We start from the raw sequence: 12,268 nt of genomic DNA on the forward strand, positions 1-12,268 counted from the left end.
ATTATAATATTATATAAAATATTATCGGATTTCTGCGCCGTGAAAGCGCCGTTTTACAATGAGGACTGCGACAGCAAGAATGTTGTTTTTAGAGTTCACAAGAAATGTAATTTGGTGATCTGTTGGTGAAAAAATGTGATTTGGTGAGCAGTACAGTCGCGTAAACATGAACACACAATTTGTCTAATTAAATAACGTTCTTCATTTAAATGTAATACACACTATTTCCGTCTAACTCATCTTTGTCTGCAGTGTACTACAGCCCCAAGTATACCCATGAATAATTTGAATGCCCGCAAAACGTGGCCTTCGAATGATTCTATTTCGTAGCGCTAACGGTAGGTATTTCGATGGTGGTGATGGTCATCTACCTACCGGCTAAATTTTTATCTTCGAGTCTAAGGCGAAACGAGGAAGGCTCCTTTAGCTCGCTTGTTTTATCGGAAAAAAGCAAAGGTGGAGGTGCCTAAGTTCCGTTCTTCAAGTTGGGGGTTTTTGTCGCCGGTAAGCTATTTATATGATTAGCAAAGTATTCAGCTTACGAAATATGATATGCTAAATTGGACAAAGAGTTCCTGCGTAATTTTGCGTTATCTCTCATGACCGATCATGTTATTTTTGTGCCATCCGGGAGCACAAAGGGCACGCTTGCTCACAATTTGTTTTGGATCTACTCGAGCCTTGTATAGAATCAATGCACTGAAAAATAATTGAGAAGTAGAAGTTTGGTTTGCAGGAATGATGCCAGTTATGATTTTTTTGATCTATCTCACAGCCATTGACCAAAAATTATTCTTGCAGATATCGAAGACACTTCAAAAGAATCTTTTATAAATATTAATGGTAGGTATTTATAAAATAAACTAAAATATTTTATTATCATATGGTTGACTCGACAGAGCTCTTAGGCTGTAACCCGTTGAAATTACTTTTATGGGCCAACGACTCTTGTTTTAAAAATCTTTAATATGCTTAAAAAAGATTATGTTTTAAGAAGTTTTTTCGACATTTAAACTACATTTAATTCAAATTAAAAGTTAAGTTTCATTACTGTTGAGACTAGTTATTTGTTGAGTTGAGAGTAGATACTGCAATTAATAGATATAAAAATCTCTAGACGATGAGTGGGTTCTAAATACGATGACCATTAACATCACTTTTGCCTATGAGTTATGTTATGTAATCCATAATAAAATCGGAATAAAGCCGCAAGCCTGCTTTTGGTGTCCTAATTCAGCGTGTTATATATGCTCTGATGTTAAACATCTTGGATATTGATTATACCTTTTTGTTTGTTGAGCACTGCATTTACACCTTACAACTGAGTCATAATAATTAATTAGTTCTTTTCAAACAAACATCCAAAAATTGGAATACTGATTGGAATAACTAACACATATTTCATTCTGTGTAGTCGCTGTAGTAATATCTCCTGCTACTCCTGAGTGTGGCTAAAGGACTCGTTAACGAAATCGACCACCAAGACAGTAAGTACCTTCACAATGTTTATAACAGATGTACAGTGAGTACGGTAAACAAATGGCAATCTATTTGAAAAATCAGATAGCCAACGAGAGACTCAACAATTTCCTTTCCTCAACGTTAAACACTTGTATTAGACCGATAGTAAACTATAGTGAAATACCCTTATCTGTTCTAAAGAATGTAATAAAAAATTATTTTTATTAATTTGTTCATTTCTAAATCAAGAATCGATTTATACATATTTGACTATTTCTACAACTAAAAGGCATTTTCTTTAAAATCATTATTTATGTTCGTGTGTTTGTCGACATGCTAATTCATGTGCTAATTCATGTTACAGGGTCATACCGACAAAGATAAACAACATGTGCATCCCTAAAAGGTTTCAACACCTACTGCTGGTGGAACAACTTCATCTCCAGTTGACGAAGAAAGCATTGTCCCTGTTATAAACATTGGTATGATTTTATATGTACACAATAAGTAATGCATTTATTTCTATTGAACTATAGTAACTTTATGGTACGTTATCTTATAATATTAGACTGAATGAAAACATTAGGCTAACAGCATAGCAGTAGTTTAATCAACGGTCGTACGACTCTGTTTTAATCAGTGCAAGTTGTTGAAAGAGTTGGTCATTTTTTTTGACACAAGTGAATATTTCAGTTAATCTTTGACCTCACACACCGAAGTTTAAAAACATTTTTGAATGCTCCATGTAACCTGAATTTGAACATATCAAATTCAGGTTACATAAAGCATTTGTCGCTGGCAGGTACCACGCTGAATTTGGTAATTCAGTTACCTGAATGTGAACAATGATTCTTACTTTTGGAGAAATGGCTTTGAAGTTAACCCATCAAAGTGGTAAACGGTCGTGTTTCTTTCATATTGTCTTCATTGGGGTATTCGTAAGACCTTAAACAACGGGAGACGAGGCATACGATTGATTTTTGTATATGCGGTGATAGATTAATTTATACGAAATCGATTAAATAGATCTGACTCATTCTTCGATCGTGAATTGTTTATTTGCTGATTCACAATAAACGATAACCTTCAAAGCTAACAAAATGTGCAAATGAATTTAAAAAAATTAATGACTTAATTTGTACTTTTCGTTTCTGATTGGCCTATTTATTAGAGATTAAAAAAATAGCCTACTTCTACTCTTTGTTGAGTTGACAGAGTCAGCAAGTTTACTTATTTTACATAGTTTACATTTCACTGCGTGACCTATCGAAGCCAAGGAGAAGTTATTCTTTTACGAAAAGGGAGCTTTTAAAGGTGATTCTTAAATTTCGCTGGGAATTCTCTTTACAATATTGATCAAGCCGAGCTTATTTTAAAGTTTCCAGGAGCCATCGAAAGAGTGTGTGAAATAATGCAGTGTTACGTTGTTCTCCGGGGCATATAAAGTACTGTTTTAATGAACTATTTACCGCAGCTGAACAGTTGGTAAAACAAGACATAGTTATGTCTGTACGTGATGACTATGATAGTAAAATATTGTATCGACTGCTGTTATTGCATCGTACTAAGTTTTTACGTTATTATCGTGAATAATATTATTATTATTATTAAAGAACTTGTTGTGGGCAAACTTTAAAACACGTTATTAACATACAAAGCAATGGCTTCTGTTGAAAACCTGTGTATTGCACCACGCATTTGCGGAAATAATGTTTCCGTTACTAGTAAATTAGGCATTTTTGTATAAGTGTCATAAATGAAGTGCTTAAGTAGAGTGGTGCTTCACTATTCTATCAAATGACAATATATTTTTATGCGCTCTTTTGTATAAAGGGTTTCAGATCAAAGAGCTAGAGTTCATTATTACTACTGTCTTTGCGTCATATTAATTTATCAATATATTAGATCAGGTATGCTTAATTGTATACTCATTTTTGTCTGATAATCGTATTAAAGATATTTTTATCTCGAAGAATCATCGTTAGGCATTTACATGTCATTATTATTTGTCACTAATCATATTGAATAGGACATCATATCTGGGACATTGGGACATAAGGACCTTGCATAATGAAGTTAACAAGAGTTTTCTATAACTCACCTAAAATGTATCGCGTAGATTTTATCCGTTTCCTTGGCTCTCATTTACGTCCTTACACCACTCTGTGTTTACTAGTCATTTTTTTGTACATGTATACCTCCATAGTATTCTTTGCATACGTTGCATAGGCTTTTGATTTTAGCTTATATTTTAAATAGTGAGCTGTTCATGAGTGCCTTACCACATCGTGGCTTATGAGTGGTTGCAACGGTTCCGCGGGCGCCCTGTACATGAATGGTGCTTTGTTTGCAAATATCTCTCCCCGCCAAAGTTCGTTTGGGTTTACCAATCCAATTAGTTTTTTATGGTTGGTGCGTTCTGTGATCAACTTACTTCCCAATACGATACTACACATGAATCGTCAACCCGTCTTTTTCCTTAAATCTTCATGTGAGCAGGCATCCATTGCAGCAATATGCTTTGCTTTATCAGCTGCAGGCAAGCGCCAATCGCTAATATCATGCTTGTATGTGGATCTAAAGGATCCACAATCCTGATAGAATGCAGAGTTGCCTGTGGGTCACCTATGATAGTCATAGAGACAGATAGTAGATTTTGTTCAGCAAAATTTAAGTTTTGTCGAGCCGCCAAAGTCGGTAATGCTATTCTACTTGCTTTCGCTATATAGTAATTGGTAAATCCCGGTACTTCCCTATGCCCAATCCATCAAACGAACAGTAAAGTTAACCCAATTCTTATCATCAGCGGCTAACAAACGTAATGCTCAGTGAGAGAATCAAGGTCGACAAGTTTCAACCTATCCTTGCCGTGTTCCTTAAAGCGTTTTTATCTATTCTTCGATCGCTGTTTTAATCTTCCAAGCAGTTGCCAGCATTCCTCGTATTCGTCGCGCTATTTTGTACCCAATCACTCCATAGTCACGGAGTACATCTGCTATTTCTGTGAACCCTGGCTGAACCTCTGAAATTTTATCCAGAACCGATTTCCCAGTTTTGGAGTAGCATGCTCTGACTCTTTCTGTCTGCCCATTGTTTCAAGCTATTTAATTATTCGGAGCCAAGTATTGCGTTGATTCACATCTCAATATATACCTAGGCAAGTGGCTATGCTTTGCAATGCTATTCGGGGCAGGTAGCCCCTGAGATGGCGTAAAGTATTGAAATCGATGGTGCTTGTGACTGTGCAGTGTTTAACAGTGCGAGGTGATTTACTTAAATCCACTTGTATATCAGATTTATCTATTTATTTATATCTATCTATTTATTTAAACGTCTACTTTTTCTCTTCACAATAATTTTCCGAGGGTTTTGAAAGCTTATTTACTCTCTTTATTAATGCATCCCTCGCGCTTCTGAATCCATTACTGATAGATGGTCTGGTAGCGACACGTGATAGTTTGGAAGACCTAGAACCTACTCCGAATTTGAGAAAAGCTCAGAGTAATGAGAGTATTCACGGAGGACAGAAAGGGCGTGTATTCGCACAATGCGAAATTTTCGAGTGGTCTGGGTAAGTTTTGAGTTTCTTATGATAAATATTAGACCTCAGTAGACAATCCTGTAAAATAACAAAGCCTAACATCCGTTTTGCATTCGCTTGTTTCTTGAAATAAAATATCGAATCACAGAATATAAGTCGTGTGATATAAAGGACATAAATACAAATATTATGTAAATATGTTTTTTTTTAAATAATAATAGAATAAATACAACAATTGTAGGACCAGCGATAGAGAAAGCTTTGAACTTAGCGCGTATTATAGTTAGAAAAGGGTGAGAATTTAGTTCCATACCAGCGTGACAAAAACCTAGATCTAAGGCCTGAGATCCGTAAACGACATTTTCTCATTAACCTTTGCAAAAAGTTAATTAGCAGGTTTCTAATTGCGTTAGATGAAACACGCATTAATAAGTTTTTTCTTGGGCTTTTTGTGGAATTTCGTTTACCTCTTCGGCTGTCAGCGTTTTCATTCGAATTTCCTTTTCCCTTCAAGAAGAAAAATAATTGAACAGGAAAACTATTGAATTAATCATCCTCTACAAGGGATCTTGGACACTGATTATTTCAAAAATATTAATCTGTAATTCTATTTATTTTTAAGTATTACTTATTAATTTAGCTACATGTTCAATGACAATTAACTGAAAGTCATAATTATAAAAAGAGATTATAGTTTGCGAAATGTTTGGACTTCAGTCTTCGTTTTCTCAAATGCCTTATAAATATTTAGAACAAGAGAAACATGGATAATTCTATTTCGTGACCTGACATAAATGCATGATATTTTTGATGTGACCTTCCAACCAAACGACTTCACAGTATACTCTGCTTCAAGGACAATGTCTTCAAAGGATAGAGTGCACCAATTATTGAATATGCTATACAGGAAAATACAAACAACATATGGCACAAAACATTCAACCTCTTATAGTAAATTGTTCAAAAATGAAATTATCTTTTCAGCGTACGGGTTTTAAAAAAATTCGATATAAATGCCTCAAATGAATAAAAAACATACTTGTAAAAGCGTTCGGTACGTGTTAATTAATTTTAAACTCTTGTAACATGTGTAAATAGCAACTTATAGCACACATATTTTATATCATATAAGGAATAACGCTGGCGCTTTAGTTATAGCAGCGCTTTCCGAAGCCAGTCGAAGCAGTCTACTACGTGAATGAGGGTATCACTGCTTCCAACAGTGAGTTAGTGATATCACCGTGATCTATATTGTTAGAAGCGGCACTAGGTGATCAGGAACCGCCATCGAACCTCATCAAGATGAACCCCTCATTTTTGAAATGCACTTACGTAATGATAAGCCAATAGCAGGCGATAATATCGAAATTAAATTTTTCTTATTTCTTATTAGATGTGCTGGTAGAGAGCTCTCATTTGCAAAGTTGCAAACAAAATATACTGTTGTTGTCTAAGTATACGACTGGAATGTTACACATGACAGACAACGTCATGACAGACAACAGATGATTTTATTTCTTTTGCGGCTTGGATACGTCACACTACTTGACTAATCTTGATCACGGTGACTGAGTCCCAACGTGTTCGAGTAACGACAAAAGACAGCGACTAAACAGTGTGATGTATTAATTATATTCCAAGAGTGAGATAAAGTATGACGACACAAAACTATCAAACTAAGTGTCCTGCGATTACATGTCATTAGCAATTTTAAGCGAATATGGCATAGTATACATAGACATAACATCATTTTCGCTGAATCTCACTCGCAATAAGATCTGAAAAGTTTTTTGAGCATGTCAGCGTTGTGTAGCTAAGTACTGTTGCTATGGTGAATCCTTGTATTGTAACGAGTTATTCGATTACTAAAGCAGCGATTGAAGTGGTTCGAAATTACTTTATTTATCCAAATTGTATTATTTGTGACTATCGTTAATAAGACGTTCTGAGCGTAATCGTCCAACTTCGAGCTAACGATAACAGACAATATCATTGCGGGTTCCTTTCAGCAACCAAGCAGAAAACTTTCTCTTATTTTGGCTGTTTCATCTTCATCAGAATTTCGATCGCTACTTTATTTGTGAACTTTTTAACGTTTGTTATATTCATTTTGTTGTTTTCATAGCATCCCGCTATATCTCGACTGTCATATAAAATCTTTATTGTAGTGATTACCAGAATACCAGCAGTTGACTCTAGTGATGATATGCACATGGTACTCAGGAGTATGTACATGTACGTCACAGAATTGTTGATCGTCAATTATGTAGCATAGTGATCGAACGTCATCTAAAAATCGGTACTTTCGTTATCAGCGGTAGACATTTTAGTACATTAATTCAATATCTTCTCTCAGGTCGAGAACCATATATCTTTCCTTGTTCACCTTCGGACGGAAGTTCTGTGTATGAGTTCACCGTCAGCTGAGTCCAACTCCTATTTCTGTAACTCGTGGCATTCCTTGGGTTTGAAGCACGTCATCTGCCGGAATACCCCCGCGTCTTCTACCACCTCCGCCGCCGCCGACTGTAGTCATACAAAGAGCAACTGTAGAACCGATTATAATGCTACCTTGCCAGGACTATCAGGTATATACAAAGTATCATAAGATATTCCATAATATTAAACTCTTCCTTTTTCAAATAAAAGCATTTAGAATAGAATCAATTTAAAACAAATCATTTTGTAACGTAAAGTTGCTTTGGCATAATAAGAGCACAGCCTTTGTTTTAGATTTCAATATTGACGATAGACCGTTGAAGTTTACCGTTAAAAGACTTATGCGGTACACAAATCTTCCACTACTTTAACCACACTAGTACTAATCTAACTGGTGCACATCTGAACCTCTCAAATACGAATGAATTAGTATTACGTTTTTGAAGCCTTCTCGTATATATCATCGTCTAATATTTAAATGGCCAGAACTGTGTTCTGCGTGAGTCATAAGAATGATATCATGAAAATGTTCTGATGACAAAAACTGATTGCGGCCATTCGAGCTTCTAAAGTCACATGCTTTTTTTTTTTTTTTTTTTTTATATCTTTAAAAAGGTAGTTCCCCATGAATAAATTTGTGGATAGCGTAGTATCTTTGTACATATAAGACTTGCACTTTTTTTTTACTAAAAAAACGGGTTATCTGATTATGAAATCTAGGTTGGACAAGTGTGTTTGCGAAGGACCGCTAACAAAAGTTTACAGCATCTGATTAATTTTTAAGGCGATATAGGCCATTAATGATTTAGCAAAGAAAACTTACTTAGAACTAGATTTGGAAAGACAATACTGAAATTATTTAGTGCAAAACTAGATAGTTTAAAGACCATTATTCGCCTACCATAGCTCTCATTAATATCTGATTGAGCTTAAGCTGGTAATGGTTTTCAACCATTATATATTACACTCTACAGTTTCGACTAAATACGTATTAACCGACCACAGGTTGCTACCAGTTCTAAAAAAAGTGTGACCTCCCGTTTTTTGAAAATTACAGTACCATTCTATTGATTTCTTTTAATATACAATTCACATAACTGATAAAAAAATAGACACTTCGAACAACAAATGTATTGTCCATATTTTCATTTGAATATAATTTTTCCAATCGTGTATTTTTAATTAACCAAAGAAACTAATCGAAAGATTTTATATTTCCATATAATCTATTTATTAGGAAAAACACTTTTCATGAGACGTAAAATATTAGCATGTTTTTTGGAAAAAGACAAATTTTCGTCGTTATCGAAAACATAATTTTTCAATCAAAGGAAGTATTTTTCCTTTGCTTGTTGTTTGTAGATTAATTAGACAGTTTATATTGAATGTTTATTAAAGTAATACATATGCGTTATCCATACACTGTTCTTTGTAACTATTATCGATCCAGTTAAGATTGCATTATGTAAATCCTGCGAAAGACAATATTCAGATATATTCGTTCATTCTCCTCAGTAATTAATTGATCATATACATCGAATTTTGAGCATCCTGTTCTGCAGCCAAAAGATAGCCAGAGACATTTTTAAACTGGATGTGGATGGTGACAGCAAGAAGATTCTCAAACCGTTGCGCAGGAATTTTCGGCAGTCTCGTTCCCTCACACCGAACTTGATATATCGTCGTTTGTACTGGTTCGATTTTAACAGTACTCAGTCAAGTACTGCGATTTTCAAAGACATCATTTGATCACAGTGTTGCGAAGTCACTTTCATTTGCACATTCGGCTTTTTTAAGAACTACCTCTGCCTTTCCAATGAAAGAAATACGACCAGGGAAGGTCCCCTGTTATCTAGATATAGTAGGCTGCAGGGATAACACGTTTGCCTACTGAAGTACTAACCCACATGGAATAATCTAAGACCGAAACCGTAAATTTTCCGAAATTGGCAGGTGTTTCAGTGGAGGATCCTTGTTAGTGAATAGCTATTCTATGCTCATAAGGACCCTCAAGGCCATCTGGGCAGAGCTGACTTGTTCTACCAGTTTTCACCATTGCACATGTACAACGGCGCCAACCAGGTGTCTTTCGAATGTCGAAGTTTTGAACTCCTGTGAATGCTTTAATTGTGGAAGCTGTTTTGTTTAATTAGATTTAATTAAATTTAAGCAGACTCTAAGGCGGGAAAGCAAAATTCATGCTTTTTAAGTAGTTCTTCTGTTGTCACCGATGCCTTTTTACATGGGCACGGCTGTAAAGAGTTAGGCCTGATTTTGTCATATTTCACGGAACATTTCTTGTTCCGGTCGCTTTTTCCATATATCTTCGTCTATAAATCCTGAAATCGTCCCACTACAAAACTCCGCTTATACTAAGCTTATTCAAGTAAACCTTGGACTGATTTGGACTCAAGTTGAATACATAGTACTAAAAATCTAATGAAAAAGTTGTCTGTTTCAGTTACGCGCAAGGAGCGTCACCTAACTAATGATAGCTAAATTCTCTAGGAGCTACTTAGCCCATTGAAATATATCGAAAAATGTTCATGGTCTATATTAGTCAAAACACGATTTTATGACATGAATGGGTGGATCCATGTTATAAGTTCGTCTCATCGCGAGCTCGTTTTGCACAGCACAAACGTGCTTCTTAACTTTTTCTAATTTTGGCATCTTATGCAATAATCAAGGCAAACAGTTCGTTTACCCTAAGGCCTTGGATATGAACAGATTTTTTATTGCTGTAATAGATTGGAACATAAGAAATGGGTTTTATCGCTTCACAAAAGACTTCTACAAAAGAGCTTCACTTACATAGCAACTGGGCTGTTGGTTACATCTTCGTTATAAGCTGGGGGTCGACTTTCGCTATTAGTTTTCTGACGATAGTCGACAGATCGGAGATGTGAATGTCGAAGTCAGCTTATAGTGGCTTGCGTGATACGCCTAATTAGAAGAAATAGCCTGTTTCTCTGTGTCATCGTTGCCCTCCCTTCATCAGACCAGCCTCTGCTTTTTCATTCGGTTGCCTTGCTTCTCTTTGAACCCGCAACGTGTTGGCTATATCTGTCCCGCTTCGAGACCGCCTAGCTCCCGAATTCTCCTGTTCCCCTTTCCCACCTTATTACTATTCACTTCGACTTCTCTGTAAGCCATGTGCGCTAGCACGGGACACTGGCAGCTTCCTTCCAGTAGTAGTTGTGGTGCTCACTATGATTGTCTTTAATGCTGCCGTTATAAGAATAACAATAACAACCATAGGCACGATTAAACGACAACTCGAGCCAGCACAGACTAACTGTCGGTTCATAGCGGAACCGCCTTCAACAATATCTTTATGGACAGCTACCTGAAAAGAGCTGCCGAGCTATGTTCAAATCTTAGTGTAAATTTCATATATAATTTGATATATGCAAACATTTTTTTAATAGCCTAGAAAAATATGGGTACAGCCAATTTAGCGAATTACATTAACTTACATAAGGCCGTTTTTTGACAGTACAATGTTTCGTATTAGATCCGGCTTAATACATGTAAAAAAATAATTCTCTCCTGCAAAAAGTCTAATGGATGTACCCACAAGCCTGGCATTGAATACGTCGCAGTCATCACATGTATATGCTAAGATTTTATGATGGAATATTCAATTTCTATCACAAGTTGAAAGGTACTGAAACAGTCAGTAAATGATATCGAACTAGGTATTCCCCTATACAAACAAACCTTACACTAGGATTCCGTTTGCAATCTCAGTCATAATGCGGCTTCCCTCTTGCTTACTACATAAATTCTCAGATGACATATATATATAATGCTCCAGATATTTAAGAATTTCTTTATATATATAAATTCTGCTGTGGTACTATGAACTGACAGAGATCTTTTCATGCATCTCGGACAGAAGACTAGGGGCACTGAGTAAGGGAAAAGTGAATAAACTAATATATTACAGCTAATCACTTTTGCGACTACTTAATTTGGTGACACTTTAGTAACATTTAATGGTCAACGGTACTGATCCAGGGATAGTACACAGAGAAAAAGCCTTCTCTCAGTCACGCCTCGTTTTGATTCTCTTTGAGTAATAATATTTAGTATTAATCTTGATAATAATATTTAATATTAATATAATACTATCCAATTAATATTGAAGCTTTATTAATAGTCTTCATTTCTACACTGAGGTCATTTTACTTATTCTATAGGTATCACGAGGCAATCCTTGATATATTGTCATAACGCAAACAACGGCACAACAATTAGCATTCCGAGTCTCTTTCATCCCACTCAAGGTTTTGGCCTAATCGGTCTTCGGATACAGATCCAATAGCAACCTTGTCCTTATACGTGAGTAATGCGGAATACTACGCACCGTTTGTCGGGGAACGAAAAATAATCATAGCATTAATGAGAAGAGGATACGTAACACACCTGAAGCAAGACAGCAACATATAGATCGGTTATCTGCGAGACTCCCTAGGGCGGTTCGCAACATGATTGGGCTGCTCTCTGGGCGGCATTAGAGTAAGTAACTAGCATTAAGAAAAGCGTGAACGGTTGGTCCTAAAAATTATAAGAGAGAAACTGTGACGTCGAAAATTTGTTTCATAGAAAACCTAGATAAGGTTAAAAACAACGTGTTGAGGGCGATGATCGACGCCGACCCATTTCAATCCGCAAGGAAATTTGATGTGTGCAAAAATATTATTCATATTTCAATTAAATTACTAAGGTAGACAAATGTATGAATTGATGCTCTCTAATTTGAGCGAAGATAAAAATCGAATACGTACAGACCTTTGCATTGTTATCATGCTACAACAACCC

General features: G+C 35.8%; 2 long non-coding RNA genes across 4 annotated transcripts; one reads left to right on the plus strand and one right to left on the minus strand.

The window, feature by feature from the left end:
• Positions 1 to 153: 153 nt before the first annotated feature.
• LOC111265732 (uncharacterized) lies at positions 154 to 7,417 on the plus strand. 3 transcript variants are annotated; one of them, XR_015313158.1, is made up of 4 exons: positions 154 to 504; positions 1,415 to 1,487; positions 1,826 to 1,943; positions 7,359 to 7,417. It is a non-coding gene; the product is annotated as an uncharacterized LOC111265732 (long non-coding RNA). The 3 variants fall into 3 exon arrangements; XR_002683628.2 differs by lacking the exon at positions 7,359 to 7,417 and adding an exon at positions 4,894 to 5,035; XR_015313159.1 differs by lacking the exons at positions 154 to 504; positions 7,359 to 7,417 and adding exons at positions 815 to 843; positions 4,894 to 5,035.
• Positions 6,492 to 11,398, minus strand: LOC111265730 (uncharacterized). Its single transcript, XR_002683627.2, has 2 exons — positions 10,256 to 11,398; positions 6,492 to 7,528 (listed from the first exon to the last, which is right to left on the minus strand). It is a non-coding gene; the product is annotated as an uncharacterized LOC111265730 (long non-coding RNA).
• Positions 11,399 to 12,268: the final 870 nt, after the last annotated feature.

The sequence above is a fragment of the Varroa jacobsoni genome, unplaced genomic scaffold (assembly GCF_002532875.2).
Source record: "Varroa jacobsoni isolate VJ856 unplaced genomic scaffold, vjacob_1.0 scaffold_1002, whole genome shotgun sequence".
Lineage (NCBI taxonomy): Eukaryota > Metazoa > Arthropoda > Arachnida > Mesostigmata > Varroidae > Varroa > Varroa jacobsoni.